Raw genomic sequence first — 11032 nt, 5'->3', positions numbered from 1 at the left:
CAAGTATTGGCTCAACAAATGAAACCTTTAATCAGTCCTATTCTAATGATTTTGACTCCTTGGAAGCCCCTACATTCCTAGGATGTTTTAAGTTTCCTGTGCCTCCTACGGTCAGGAGGCCTCAACCAATCACATGCGCAGCTGTACCAGTCCTGCAGGCAGGCTAAAAAGCCATCAGAGGGGTTTTTGAATTGAAACACCCTTTCAAATGCAGAAGACTAAAGCCTTGAGATGACTTTTTCCAGAGTGTGTCAGGAGAGTGGAAAAGTACAATACAATAAGGCAGGCATATTCTTATTTTGGCGGGTACATGCTCAGGAAATACCAGGGGGAAAACCTGAGATCTGACTCAACCTTGCACATCAGATCTCTGCTGCATGACCTTGTCACGGGTGGGATTCCTCACGCTGGCTCCTGGCAGTGTACAAAATTGTAACAGTGGGTTCCTCTAGAAAGTAGAACTACAGAAGGTTTTCACTTCCTACTTTAGTTGTTTCTGTATTGCTTGAATTTTTATGACTATATGTTTTTTACATAATGATTTTAATGTTATCTATAATAATGCTCAAAAGTGAGAGAAAAGGAAAATAAAGGAAGACTTTTTAAAAATGAATGCTAGAGAGAAAATACAGAAGAAATTATTAAGAAATCACTCTTTTGTCACAATGTGATAACTGATTCAGGTGGGAATCATCAGTGGATGTTAAAAAATGGTCCCAGTTCTTCTGTAACCAAATCTCTTGCAATGTGACTTTGATGGTCTCCTAAAAAGAGATGGAATCTATTTTCCCTATCCTGTACATCTCATCTGAGTCCTGATGGCTTAGACAGTAAAGAATCTGCCTGAAATGCTGGAGACATGGGTTCCATCCCTGAGTCGGGAACATCCCCTGGAGAAGGGAATGGCTACCCACTCCAGTATTCTTGCCTGGAGAATTCCATGGACAGAGGAGCCTGGTGGGCTATATACAGTCCATGGGGTTGCAAAGAGTTGCTCACAACTGAACGACTAACATTTTCACTTTCGTGCATCTCAACTGGACTTGAGATTCGTTTTGATCTATGGAATATGGAGGAAGTGACAGTATGCCAGTTCCTAGCCTAGTCCTCACATATTTCCACTTGCTTTGTTGGATCCCTACCGGTGTTATGAGAAGAACCCAGGCTAGCTTCCTGAGAGACTTAAGGAGGCACTGGAAACAGAGCATCAACACCCAGGAGCAGGGCCACCTAGCCAAACCGCAGCTGACCACAGATAAACGAGGAAGCCCAGCTGAAACCAGGAGAACCGCTTTCCAAACTCAAATTTCGAATCCCCAGAATCATGAGCTAAATAATTGCTTGTTTTAAGCCACTAAATTTTGAAATGGTTTGTTATGCAGCAATGACTAACTGGTCTAAAACTACTGATTAGTCACTGATTATAAAGATGAGAATATGTGATCTGGTATTCACCATTTAACTCTCACTAACACTGGAACAGCCTGACATTACTGTTTCCTTAGGTGACACAATATCAAATACACAACATTAACTGTGATATATTCTTGTTGAAACTGTTAAAATGAATATAACCAAGCCTCTAAACCTCCCAATGAAGTGTACAGGAAATATAGGGGAGAGAAAAACAAATGATGTGGCATCAGGAAGAAATAAAGAAATCAAGAACCTGAGAATTTTACAAAATGCTTGGCCTAGACCTTTTAAAACAGAAAAATGTGTCATAGAAATAATGTCTAAAGAGACACAACAGTTTTGGGGACTGGTAAGCCCAAGGAGCAGTGGCTGCGTGGGCAGAGGAGGGCCTAGAGAGCTATTCCATGTTCAAGGTCAGGAGAGGCAGTGGTGAGGAGATAACTCTGGTCCAAGGTAAGGAGCAGCGGCTGAGCTTTGCTGGAGCAGCTGTGAAGAGATACCTCATGTCCAAGGTAAGAGAAACCCAAGTAAGATGGTAGGTGTTGCAAAAGGGCATCAGAGGGCAGACACACTGAAACCATACTCACAGAAAACAAGTCAATATAATCACACTCAGACCACAGCCTTGTCTAACTCAGTGAAGTGAAGCCATGCCCTGTGGGGCCACCCAAGATGGGTGGGTCATGGTGGAGAGGTCTGACAGAACGTGGTCCACTGGAGAAGGGAATGGCAAACATGTCAGTATTCTTGCCTTGAGAACCCCATGAACAGTATGAAAAGGCAAAATGATAGGATACTGAAAGAGGAACTCCCCAGGTCAGTAGGTGCCCAATATGCTACAGAAGAACAGTGGAGAAATAACTCCAGAAAGAATGAAGGGATGGAGCCAAAGCAAAAACAATATCCAGCTGTGGATGTGATTGGTGATAGAAGTAAGGTCCAATGCTGTAAAGAGCAATATTGCATAGGAACCTGGAATGTCAGGTCTATGAATCAAGGTAAATTGGAAGTGGTCAAACAGGAGATGGCAAGAGTTAACATCGACATTCTGGGATCAGCAAACTAAAATGGACTGGAATGGGTGAATTTAACTCAGATGACCATTATATCTACTACTGTGAGCAGGAATCCCTCAGAAGAAATGGAGTAGCCATCATGGTCAACAAAAGAGTCTGAAATGCAGTACTTGGATGCAATCTCAAAAATGACAGAATGATCTCTGTTTGTTTCCAAGGCAAACCACTCAATATCACAGTAATCCAAGTCTATGCCCCAACCAGTAACGCTGAAGAAGCTGAAGTTGAATGGTTCTATGAAGACCTACAAGACCTTTTAGAAATAACACCCAAAAAAGATGTCCTTTTCATTATAGGGGACTGGAATGCAAAAGTAGGAAGTCAAGAAACACCTGGAGTAACAGGCAAATTGGCCTTGGAATACGGAATGAAGCAGGGCAAAAACTAATAGAGTTTTGCCAAGAAAATGCACTGGTCATAGCAAACACCCTCTTCCAACAACACAAGAGAAGACTCTACACATGGACATCACCAGATGGTCAACACTGAAATCAGATTGATTATATTCTTTGCAGCCAAAGATGGAGAAGCTCTATACAGTCAACAAAAACAAGACCAGGAGTTGACTGTGGCTCAGATCATGAACTCCTTATTTCCAAATTCAGACTCAAATTGAAGAAAGTAGGGAAAACCACTAGACTATTCAGGTATGACCTAAATCAAATCCCTTATGATTATACAGTGGAAGTGAGAAATAGATTTAAGGGACTAGATCTGATAGGTAGAGTGCCTGATGAACGATGGACGGAGGTTCATGACATTGTACAGAATACAGGGATCAAGACCATCCCCATGGAAGAGAAATGCAAAAAAGCAAACTGGCTGTCTGAGGAGGCCTTACAAATAGCTGTGAAAAGAAGAGAGGCAAAAAGCAAAGGAGAAAAGGAAAGATATAAGCATCTGAATGCAGAGTTCCAAAGAATAGCAAGAAGAGATAAGAAAGCTTTTTTCAGCGATCAATGCAAAGAAATAGAGGAAAACAGCAGAATGGGAAAGACTAGAGATCTCTTCAAGAAAATTAGAGATACCAAAGGAATATTTCATGCAAAGATGGGTTCGATAAAGGACAGAAATGGTATGGACCTAACAGAAGCAGAAGATATTAAGAAGAGGTGGCAAGAATACACAGAAGAACTGTACAAAAAAGATCTTCACGACCAAGATAATCATGATGGTGTGATCACTCACCTAGAGCCAGACATCCTGGAATGTGAAGTTAAGTGGGCCTTAGAAAGCATCACAACGAACAAAGCTAGTGGGGGTGATGGCATTCCAGTGGAGCTATTTCAAATCCTGGAAGATGATGCTGTGAAAGTGCTGCACTCAATATGGCAGCAAATTTAGAAAACTCAGCAGTGGCCACAGGACTGGAAAAAGTCAGTTTTCATTCCAATCCCAAAGAAAGGCAATACCAAAGAATGCTCAAACTACCACACAATTGCACTCATCTTACATGCTAGTAAAATAATGCTCAAAATTCTCCAAGCCAGGCTTCAGCAATACATGAACCGTGAACATCCTGATGTTCAAGCTGGTTTTAGAAAAGGCAGAGGAACCAGAGATCAAATTGCCAACATCTGCTAGATCATGGAAAAAGCAAGAGAGTTCCAGAAAAACATCTATTTCTGCTTTATTGACTATGCCAAAACCTTTGACTTTATGGATCACAATAAACTGTGGAAAATTCTTCAAGAGATGGGAATACCAGACCACCTGACCTGCTTCTTGAGAAACCTATATGCAGGTCAAGAAGCAACAGTTAGAACTGGACATGGAACAACAGACTGGTTCCAAATAGGAAAAGGAGTGCATCAAGGCTGTATATTGTCACCCTGCTTATTTAACTTATATGCAGAGTACATCATGAGAAGTGCAGACTGGAAGAACCATAAGCTGGAATCAAGATTGCTGGGAGAAATATCAATAACCATAAGCTGGAATCAAGATTGCTGGGAGAAATATCATCTCAGATCTGCAGATGACACCACCCTTATGGCAGAAAGTGAAGAGGAACTAAAAAACCTCTTGATGAAAGTGAAAGTGGTGAGTGAAAAAGTTGGCTTAAAGCTCAACATTCAGAAAACGAAGATAATGGCATCTGGTCCCATCACACCATGGAAAATAGATGAGGAAACAGTGGAAACAGTATCAGACTTTATTTTGGGGGGCTCCAAAATCACTGCAGATGGTGACTGCAGCCATGAAATTAAAAGATGCTTACTCCTTGGAAGAAAAGTTATGACCAACCTAGACAGCATATTGAAAAGCAGAGACATTACTTTGCCGACTAAGGTCCATCTAGTCAAGGCTATGGTTTTTCCAGTAGTCATGTATGGATATGAGAGTTGGACTGTGAAGACGACTGAGTGCCGAAGAATTGATGCTTTTGAACTGCAGTGTTGGAGAAGGCTCTTGAGAGTCCTTTGGAGTGCAAGGAGATCCAACCAGTCCATCCTGAAGGAGATCAGTCCTGGGTGTTCTTTGGAAGGAATGATGCTAAAGCTGAAACTCCAGTACTTTGGCCACCTCATGCGAAGAATTGACTCATTGGAAAAGACTCTGATGCTGGGAGGGATTGGGGGCAGGAGGAGAAGGGGACCACCGAGGATGAGAGGCTTGGTGTCATCACTAACTCGATGGACATGAGTCTGAGTGAACTCCGGGAGTTGGTGATGGACAGGGAGTCCATTGCATGCTGCAATTTATGGAGTCGCAAAGAGTCGGACACGACTGAGTGACTGAACTGAACTGAACTGAAAGCCCAAGATCAAGGTTTGGTGTCTAGTAAGAGCCTGAACCTGGATCATATTCAGCATTCTTCTCATTGTGTCCTCACATAGTGCAAGGGGCAAGAGAGCTCACCAGATTCTCTTTGCTAAGGGTGCTAATCCCATTCATGAATGCTCTACCCTTATAACCTAATCACCTCTCAAATTCCCCACTGCCTAACACTGGCACACTGAAGGCTGGGGCTGCAACACATGAATTTTTGAAGGAACACACACATTCGATCTATAGCACCAGTCAAACCACAGAATCATGAGAAATAAATAATTCTTGTTGGACTAAGCTTTGGGATGACATGTAACACAACCATAGATGACTAAAACAGATAATCTTCAGAAAAATCCTATAAGGTAATTGCCATTATTATCCACATCTTCTGTATGAGAAAACTAATGCTTAGAGAGTTTAAATAACTTGCCCCAAATTGCCAAGTTCAGAAATGGCAAAACCAGGAATTAAATGTATACTGGTCTCATTCTAAAGATTAACTCCCAAGTATTATCACGGAGCTTCTTACTGAGGCTGATCTGTGCCCTACAGCATAAAATAACCTATGGACATGAACTTGGGCAGACCCCAGGAGATGATGGGGGACAGAGAAACGTGGCATGCCGCAGTCCATGGGGTTTCGAAGAGTTGGACATGACTTGGCAACTGAACAAAACAACAAAAAATGAAATCTAGTTAGAATCAAAAACATCTAGAGGTAATGTATTCAGAACACGTACCAACTAATGCCTTCACTGTAACAATATTTGTCACCTGGAGGCAATGTCTCCAAACACAGGGCTTCTATTCAGAAAATAATTTGTCGTTAATAGCCTTATTAGTGTTCACCCCAGGCAGTGTTGGAGCAAAGAGGGGTACAAAGACTTTTATGAAAAATAACCACCTCCCATGGAGAGTAAAGAGAGGAGGCATTTTCATTAGGACCAAGCTTAAAAATGAACATGTGGTCTCAATCCGTTATCATGGTTCAGAAGAAAGAAGTCTTTGATGAAAGATTAAAAACCAACAACAGAAAAGATGTTCAGCATCACTGGTCATTAGAAAAATGCAAATTTAGACCAAAATAAGATATGACCACACATCTACTAGAAGAGCTAAAATAAAATATAGGGACAAGACCAAAGGCTAATGAGGATATGTGGAACAACTGGATCTCTTGTACATTGCTTGTGCAAATGTAAAATGGACAGCCACAGTTAGGCAGCTTCTTATAAAGCTAAGCATACAACCCCACCAGCAATCACACTCCTAGGCATCTATCCCAGAGGAGTGAAAATTTATGTCAACACAAAAACATGTATGTGAATGTTCATAATAACTCATTTATAAAACCAAAACCTGGAAGTAGCTAAAATGTCCCTCAGTAGAGAATGAAGAACGTATGTAACTGAATCACCTTGCTGTACGTCAGAAACTAATAAACATTGTAAATCAACTATGCTTCAATTAAAAATAAATTCGTTTCAAAAATGAAAGCAAAAAGATTTGAGTTTTCATTGTCTTCAGATGTACACCCAGCAGTGGAATTGCTCGATCATATAGTAGTTCTCGGAGAAGGCAATGGCAACCCACTCCAGTGTTCTTGCCTGGAGAATCCCAGGGATGGGGGAGCCTGGTGGGCTGCCATCTGTGGGGTCGCACAGAGTCCGACGCGACTGAAGTGACTTAGCATCAGCAGCAGCATGGTAGTTCTACTGTTCGTTTTTTGAGGAAGCTCCAGATTGTTTTCCATAGTGGCTGCACCGTTTTACAATCCCACCAACAGTGTACTAGGGTTCCCTTTTCTCTACACCCACTCCAGAATTTACTTGTAGATTTTTTGATGGTGGCCATTCTGGCAGGTATATGAGGTGACCCTCTTGGTCTGCAAAGGTTCTGCTTAGTCTTATGGGATTCCCTTATGTATGACTCTGGTTTTTCTCTTGCTGCCTTTAGGATTCTCTGTCTTTAACTTTTGCCATTTTGATTATGATATGTCTTGGTATGCGTCTGTTTGTGTTCATACTGTTTGCGACCCCCTGAGCGTCCTTTCGGAGAATGCAGCCGATAGGAGGAGTCTGGTAGGCTGCAGTCCATGGGGTCACAAAGAGTCGACCACGACTGAGCGACTTCACTTTCACTTTTCACTTGAATCCCAGGGACGGGATCCCAGGGCTGCCGTCTATGGGGTCACACAGAGTCCGACACGACTGCAGCGACTTAGCAGCAGCAGCAGCAGCCGTGCTTCCTATAGTGCTTCCCTTATAGCTCAGTCGATAAAGAATCTGCCTGCAATGAAACAGACCCGGGTTCGATTCCTAGGTTGGGAAGATTCCCCTGGAAAAGGAAATGGCGACCCACTCCAGTACTCCTGCCTGGAAAATCCCATGGAGGAAGGAGGAGCCTGGTGGGCTGCAGTCCATGGGGTCAGGAAGAGTCGGCGGCTTAACTACTACTGTGCTTCCTATACCTGCGTATCTGGTTCCTTCCTTAGGCTTGGGAAGTTTTCAGTCCTAATGTCACTGAATAAATTTTCGACCCCATTCTGTCTCTCTTTTCTCCTTCTGGGTCCCATACAGATATTGATATACTTGACGTGTTTCCAAGGATCCTTTAAATTCTTCCCTGTTTTTTTGTGATTCTTTCTGCTATTCTGGTTTCCATTATTCTATCTTCCAAATCACTTATGTATTCTTCTGTATCACCTAGTCTCCTATTTATTCCTTCTAGTGTGTTTCAGTTCAGTTCAGTTTTCATATTCAGCTCTCACTGGTTCTTTTTTACATTTTCTAGATCCTTATTAAAATTCTTGCTGTGCTTATTTATTCTTTTCTCCAATTCAGTTAGAATTCTTATCGTTAATGCTTTGAATTCTTTAGATAGTAAATCATTTATTTGTTTCATTAGTTTATTTTTTCAGGGCTTTTCTCTTGCTCTTTCAATAAAAAAAAATTTCTTGTTTTCTCTTTTTTTTTTTTTTTGAGCATGTACTTTTAAAAATCTTTTTATAATAACGTATATCTACCATCTTAGTATCATACAGAGTAGTTTCATTGCCTGAAAAATCCTCTGAACTCCATCATTCATTTCCTTGCCCTTCCTATTCTCATCTTTTTTTATCTTTCTCTGACTCTATGAAATTAGGTGAAACAGTTAACTGTTAGTCTTGAAGGGGGTCCTTATACAGGAGCTTCTCTGTACCGTCTGTTTGTGCCCAATGGCTTTGGTGAGGGAGCTGGATTTGAGGTCACATCTTTCCTCAGGTTATGCTGGCAGCTATCACCTTGGTAGAAGGTGGGGCTGGTGATGGAAGGGCTAGGGTCTGAGCCAGGTGGGATGTGGTTCTGCCCCTCTGTTCAGTGGCTGTCACTACCCTATCGGGGCGGGGTCAGCTCCCAAGTTTCTGGAGCTGAAATCCTGAGGGTCTGGTCCCAGCTGGCTCTGTTCTCTTTAAGGGTATGTTCTGCTTCCTCCCAACAACAGCACCCTCAGCCTCAGAGGGGAGCAGTGTTGGAGTAAGAGGGGCCAGGGTGGGTATTCATTGAGAGTGGGGCATGGCGGTGGCGGTCTAGCCACCATCAGAGACATGGTCTGCTTCTGATGGGCTGCCGTGCAGTCCAACTATGGCTGGCCGTCCCTGTTCAGACTCTGCTTAGGATTTGAGCCACCACGGCACCTCATGGCCAGGGTTTTTCCTCGTTATGGGAACTCTCACTCCAGTGTGGAGCTGCAAAGCAAGGCAAACGGTGCTGGAGCACTCACTTGGTTCAGGTTGCAGGATGTGCCAGGGTGGTCACTGAAACCAGTCGGCCAGCCACATGGTTTTCGATCTGCCTTTTCCACCCTGCTTTGTTGGTATTGTTTATTTTTGTTTTGGCTGCATTGTGTGGCTTGTGGGTCTTAGTTTCTGGACCAAAGATTGAACCCAGACCTCGGCAGTGAAAACAGACAGTTCTAACTGCTGGACCACCAAGGGATTCCCCCACTCTGCTATAGAAGCAAGCAAGCTTTCTGCTAGTCCCCAGTTAGTTTTTAGTGAGAACTGTTCCCCATACAGATGGATTTTTTATATGTTTGTGGGAGGAGGTGAGTTCCATGTCCTCCTATTCTGCCATCTTGATTCCTACTCCTCTAATTCTTTGGTCATTTATATTCTATTTTATGTCTTCTGATTGTAAGCCACAAGAGAATTTTTCAAACTCTGGCACGAAAAAGCAATAAATACTACTATGCATTTAGCCAACAGTAACACAAGCTGGAATCAAGATTGCCGGGAGAAATATCAATAACCTCACATATGCAGATGACACCACCCTTATGGAAGAAAGTGAAGAGGAGCTAAAAAGCCTCTTGATGAAAGTGAAAGAGGAGAGTGAAAAAGTTGGCTTAAAGCTCAACATTCAGAAAATCAAGATCATGGCATCTGGTCCCATCACTTCATGGGAAATAGATGGGGAAACAGTAGAAATAGTGTCAGACTTTATTTTGGGGGGCTCCAAAATCACTGCAGATGGTGACTGCAGCCATGAAATTAAAAGACGCTTACTCCTTGGAAGGAAAGTTATGACCAACCTAGATAGTTTATTAAAAAGCAGAGACATTACTTTGCCGACTAAGGTCTGCCTAGTCAAGGCTATGGTTTTTCCTGTGGTCATGTATGGATGTGAGAGTTGGACTGTGAAGAAGGCTGAGCACCAAAGAATTGATGCATTTGAACTGTGGTGTTGGAGAAGACTCTTGAAGGTCCCTTGGACTGCAAGGAGATCCAACCAGTCCATTCTGAAGGAGATCAACCCTGGGATTTCTTTGGAAGGAATGATGCTAAAGCTGAAGCTCCAGTACTTTGGACACCTCATGAGAAGAGTTGATTCATTGGAAAAGACTCTGATGCTGGGAGGGATTGGGGGCAAGAGGAGAAGGGGACGACAGAAGATGAGATGGCTGGATGGCATCACTGACTCGATGGATGTGAGTCTGAGTGAACTCCGGGAGATGGTGATGGACAGGGAGGCCTGGCATGCTGCGATTCATGGGGTCGCAAAGAGTCAGACACGACTGAGCGACTGAACTGAACTGAACTGAACTGAATAATTACGAAGTACTTTCCATCAGACACTGTGCTAGGCCTAATGGATATGATAGTATTGAATGCATGCTTTGCTTTGCCTCTTCACACATTCCACTACTGCCTCATATAGTACCTAACCTAATTCTCTCCCATTAATCGTTGCTAGTTCTTAGATATTTCATCAAATTTTAAATGGTATTTCTAAGTGAAAAAGAAGCCAGGAAACAGAACTTCCTGGTTATCACCAGAAAACTGGCAAGCTTAGGATGGTATTAATAGAAGGGAGTGGCTGCAGGAGCAGCTAACACTAGACAGGGGAACATGAGGAAGAGTGGGGTATGTGCCTCAAGCAAAGGAGTGGCTGGACAGCAGTAACTATTGATGATGCCAAATTTCAGACTGTTTACTTTATTCTGAACCAGTCTCACTCCAGCAACTCAAATTTATACCATTATTTTAAGGAAGGATCAATGCAAATGTAACACCAAGGCTGGTTGCTCAGATAGCAATGGTATCTGCATAAATGCCAAAGATATTTTTCTATATAGTGGCGTGAAATGAAGTGAAGTGAAGTCGCTCAGTCATGTCCAACTCTTTGCGATCCCAGGGACAGTAGCCTACCAGGCTCCTCTGTCCATGGAATTCTCCAGGCAAGAATACTGGAATGAGTTGCCATTTCCTTCACCAGGGGATCTTC

The sequence above is a fragment of the Oryx dammah genome, unplaced genomic scaffold, assembly GCF_014754425.2.
Source record: "Oryx dammah isolate SB20612 unplaced genomic scaffold, SCBI_Odam_1.1 HiC_scaffold_26, whole genome shotgun sequence".
In the NCBI taxonomy this organism is placed as follows: Eukaryota; Metazoa; Chordata; class Mammalia; order Artiodactyla; family Bovidae; genus Oryx; species Oryx dammah.
This window is presented reverse-complemented; position numbering follows the sequence as displayed.